This window comes from Aythya ferina (genome assembly GCF_964211825.1).
Source record: "Aythya ferina genome assembly, chromosome: 7".
NCBI classification, from domain to species: Eukaryota; Metazoa; Chordata; class Aves; order Anseriformes; family Anatidae; genus Aythya; species Aythya ferina.
Genome location: NC_140302.1, coordinates 13,344,054 through 13,349,261, shown reverse-complemented (window position 1 = coordinate 13,349,261; position 5,208 = coordinate 13,344,054). Strand labels below are relative to the sequence as shown.

Genomic DNA, 5,208 nt, shown 5'->3' with positions numbered 1-5,208 from the left:
GAATATTTTCTGGTCTCTTGACTGAATTAAGTTTCAAAATATGCTGTGTTTTTTGTTTTTTGTTTTTTTTTCAGGAGTTTTTTTTTTTAAAGATGCCATATTCCTATAGACTTATTCTGTCCACAAGGTTTTCTCTTCAGTTTTGCTGAGTTAAATGGCAAAATGATGGTTTTAATGCTTTTTGCTTTGGATTCTGTTGCAGACGGTCTGTATGGGAACCTGTGTGCTATTGTTACCTACCAAAAGCATAATATATAACTAAATTCCATTTAACGACTCTAGGCATGATCTGTCAGAATGGCAGGGGATGGGGAGCAGTATGCATATCAGCATTATTTAAAGATGTGCAGAGAATTGCTCAAATTCATCTACAGTAAGACAGAAATTTCCTGGCATTCCCTGCAGCCAGCAACAACATGAGTGGTAATACAGAACAGCTGCTGAAATAGCTGTGTTTTGAGGCCCTAATTGGATACTGCAGGACCTTTTGTTACTAGGAATGATGAGAGACTAGGACGTGCATGAAACAAAGTACCCGCATAACTTGCAGATCTCTGTTTTTGTTGGTGGTGCAGTTACTGGGTGACTGGGGGAGTCTTTTTGTTTTTACACCAGGCATGTTTATAAACCAGGTGAGATTTATAAAGTCATTTTCAAAGAAGCAGAATTGCACTATGAAGACTTACAAATTAAGTATCACAGAGAAATCTTTATCCTTTATAGGTCTGTCATCACCCTAATAGCTCATTTTACTATGAGTGGCCAAATACTGATGCCAGCAATTGGTATACGTCATGTGGATTAGTGTAACTCAGGGCGGCACATGGCTTGCAGACTATGCGGAGATGACAACACGGAGGTCTGCCTACAGATAAGGAAATAGGCAGTAGCAGTTGCGCAATGGAGGGGTAATTACTGTCCCATCTTTATCAGGAAAAGTGAAAATTACTTTGCTAGCATACTTTAGTAGTGTGCACAAGTTGGATATACCCGGTACCAAACTTACTGTGCTGTAGACTTGTAGCTCTGTGTTTTCCTGTGTTCATTTATCCATTTTGGAATTGTCTGCTCTATACCGATATCTTTCATCAGTTGCTAGCTCTGTCCATAAGGGCTTACTTCAGTTTTGGCTGTGGTATGTTAACATCTGTTCCTTTTATTTGGCTATACTGAAGAAAGAGAAAAAGGAGAATTAAAAAAAAAAAAAAAAAAAAAGCCACTTTGAAAGATCCGTTCTTGAGAACAATTTCACTTTGTTATGCAGCTACATTTATGAGTTTTGAATACTTTCCTAGTTGTGTAAGACTTTTGTTCTGTACAAAATAAAATACTCAAGGAGCTGATTCTGGAGGAAGATACAGGGAGATATGAAATTATTTCTTGGTGATGTCTCTGGCAATTCAATCATAAAGGTTACCTTCTACTGAGTAGTTTTGGTGAGAGTATAGGTCCTGCATTGGGAGTACATCTCCTTTGCTCATTCTCTAATATAAGTTATGAGTAAATCCCATGTGAAAATGCATGAAAGTGTGTGGGATTTTTTCACTATAAAGCATTTTTAAAATAGTAAGAAACTGTTGCCATGTAGTAAAACTTCTAGTAAAACTTTGAGAATTTGGAAGCAAACACCTGGCAATTTTTTGTTTGTTTCTTTGCTTTTTTTCTTTCTTTTCTTTCTTTTCTTTCTTTTCTTTCTTTTTCTTTCTTTTTGATCTAGAGCTTAAATAGATCACCAGACAACACAGCTGATCCATTTTCAGTGGGCTACAAGGTGCCTACAGGAGCTGAGGAGTTCTGGAGTCAGAAATACTGCTGTGCAGTTCTGAAATCCATGAAGCAGGAGGTGTGTAGTCCCTAGGGAGCAAGAAGAAAGTGTGGAGCTTTTCAGGTATTAGGTGCTACGTGCAATTTTAACAGTTATTTTTTTATTTGCAATAATAGCAGAAAAGTGAAGACTTTCAAAAAGCATGGTTGTCTGTAGTTCCAGGGCTTTCTGTCAAGTGTTATGTTTTAACTCATTCTTCTGTGAGGATAGGCATGGTTACTTTTGCTGAAAGTGAGATAGGTGGTACCACACAAGGGAGGAGAATGCAGAAGGAGATACAGAAATGCTGGCCTGACCATTTCATTTTCTTCTGAAGAGCTCAGGTCTGCAATTGAGTTGCTCTAACTGGTATTAAACTTGCAGCTGCACGTTGTTTTTGTTGGCTGAAGGAGGCCACCACTGAGGGTCATGATCTCAGTTCTAAGGAGCTGTTTTTCTTTTGGGGATAGGTAGGCCTTCAGGAACTGCAAATTAGTTCAACAGGTGACCTGAGACTTGACCAGAGAGCTTTACTGAAAAAAAAAAAAAATAAAAAAAAAATTGTTTTGAGCAAAGTCTGTGTACTACAGTGTGAATGGCACATAAAGCTATGAAGGTTTGCAGGCTCTACAAAGCCCTAAGGTAAATTTAGGATGTGAGGAATAGAGCTTTCCTGGAAAAGTCTGTTGATACTTTGTGCTTTTCTGAATCAAAGTAACACACTGATCCATTTGCAAGGAGTAAACAAATAGGGAAGACCATCAGCTTTGCACATCAGGTGCTTTGAGTGCAAGTGACAGCAGAATGAAGTCTGCAATTCCTTTCTCTTGCCTGAGTGAAAATATAGGAAATGAGAACATACGTGGAGTTCAAATGTCTTCCCTCAACTATTTTACTGTTCCACAGTTCTGAAGAGGCTCGGCTCCATTTTGTATTTTTGTCTGAAGATTTTTTCTATTCAGCTAGATTCAATATTCTTTCTCCTATTCAATTAGATAGCAAAACTTCCACTAGATTCAGTAGGAGTTTCATCAGACTATTCTATTTATTCTTATTATTAAGAGAACGATAAAGCAGAAACAACAAATGCATGGTTATTTTTAAAGCATATGCTGAATACACGTTTATTTATCAGATTGTTTGTATTTGGTTACCAGTTTAGATTTTAAAATATAATAATCAAATCAATTTAGAAAGTGATGCTAGAATCAGGAAACCTCAAGTCTGCCTGGAGAACTGGGAGTGGAAGGGTTGGGTGCATTTTTCTGGCAAGTATATCTTGAGGCAAAGAATAACAATTGAAAAGAATAATAATCTTCCCCTAAAAGATCAGTTTCTTTCATGCACTATCTCAAATACCATTTCTGTGAATCAGGCCATGCAATAAAAATCAACGTTAAATATACTTAAGCTTTAAAAACACACCAGTAGGAGGAATACATGTATTTCTGGATTGATTTCCATTTTCATCGGGTTTATAGCTCTTTAGAATAATTTTATTAGAGCAAATGCACTTATATAAAAACAAATTTTGCTTTTGAATGATAGATTTGCACAAGTTTACATTTTTTGTCTTGATTCTCAAATACTAGGATAAAATATTTTTCAGCTCAGATTTTTTGAAAATTTCTTAGATTCATAAGGATTTAAAAAAAAAAAAGTTTTTTTTTTTTTTTCTTTTAACAAAATTACAACATAACATAGGACTGCAAAACAACTGAGTATTTTCAGACTGCAGCAAAATATTGTGTTTGAGAGGATTTCATAAGGAGTAAAAATTACTGGAAAATGGTTAAAATCTCTGATACCATTTCCTGCTCTCTGACTTTCATGATGGGGGATTGGACCCTAAAGTGAAATATTTTCAGAATGATTCTACTTGGTTTTGCTAATTTTTGCTTGTTGCTTTGATTTATGCTGTTTTGAGACATTGTATACATACTTCAAACAAAATGAAAACTTTCTATTTAACTTGAAATTTTTCGTAGAACAAGTTCTCAGCGTTCCTGAGGAGCACTTCATTCGTCCTGCGGTGGCCTTTGAAGCTTGGAGAAATAAAACTGCTGCTGGCATGAAATGCTTGCTTTCTTCCTCAGGAAGCCCCATCAGGGGAATTGCCAGCATATCTAAGGAACTAAAGGTCATTTGAAAAATGATTAGGAGTCCTTATTTTTCCTACCTAAGCCAGAATTTAAAAACTGATACTGAAGATTACTGTGTTATTTTGATGATTGTTTCACTATGTTTAGCTAGGTAGCTTATCTGTGCAGTGATCATGCTCTAAAATACAATTGCAAAAAACTGTGTGGGTTTACTTTATAGTATTTTCAGTTTAAGTAGTACTTAATGGTGCAAAGTGTGCTTCCAGAGGTTGTGCAAGGAGAACAATCACATTTGTAAAAATGTGTTAAAAAAAAAAAAAAAAAAGTAGTTTTCCAGTGGAAATTTAGGTTGCCTGTTTAAATTAGAATGGCAATGATTTAAAATGGATTGGCTAAAACCTGTTTGAAGGTCAAATTTGACTAGGAATTACAGAGGGAAGAATATGTTGTTTTTACTTGTGGCATCTTCAATAAATTTTCAAAGGGATTTCTAAGCATCCTTTAGCCTGTATGTAGTAAAATAACTTGAAAGAAGAGTGACAAAACCTGCTCTACTGGTGATGATAAGGACAATGTTCCAATAAAGCCTTTGGCTTAGGAATTCCCAAAGTACTGAATTCCAGAAACAGAGGCCTATATTTATTATGTATTCTGTTTTTTAAGCATTTTCACTAGGTGTGTTGTTGACAAGTGTTAAAGATGGTCTAGTGAGCAGTAGTATTCTGAGATGGGTGGTCTGATCCACTGTACAGGTATCCTACGGCCATGTTTAGAAGAGATAAAATCCTCAACAAAATCCAGAAAGATCAAGTCATATAAATCACGTTATTTGGTTTAGCACATCTCTAGAAAGCCAGGGCTGCATATCTTACAACAGCACTACTGGAAATCTCCGAAATAGAATATTCTCAAAAATGCATACTGCATATTTAGAGAAATAAATCTCCAAGGTACTGAAGTTTTCTTTGGTTTATTCTCTTCTGCAAAAGCTATCCAATTTTGTTTTTCACAAGGTTTGCCTCTTAGCTGTTGTATGAGACCCATGCTGGGGTTTGTGGACGGAAAGCCTCTTTCTTCAGTTGCCAGGAGAGTGGTGTGTTTGCACAGAGGGGGATAAAACATTTGAAAAGAGCAAGGGTTTTGGTGGAATAGGATTCGAATTAGATAAGATAGATGATCTAATAAAATCTGAGAGAGAGCAGTAGAAATGAAGATGTAGAAGTAATTTGTAAAGACTTGCTTATTCTACTTGTTCTATGATTAGAAGTTTTTTTTTTGTTTGTTTTGTTTTATTATTATGAT

General features: G+C 35.8%; 1 long non-coding RNA gene across 1 annotated transcript; it reads left to right on the top strand.

Moving 5' to 3' along the window:
* Positions 1 to 490: 490 nt before the first annotated feature.
* LOC311440019 lies at positions 491 to 5,208 on the top strand. Its single transcript, XR_014695158.1, has 3 exons — positions 491 to 632; positions 1,718 to 1,888; positions 3,793 to 5,208. It is a non-coding gene; the product is annotated as an uncharacterized lncRNA (long non-coding RNA).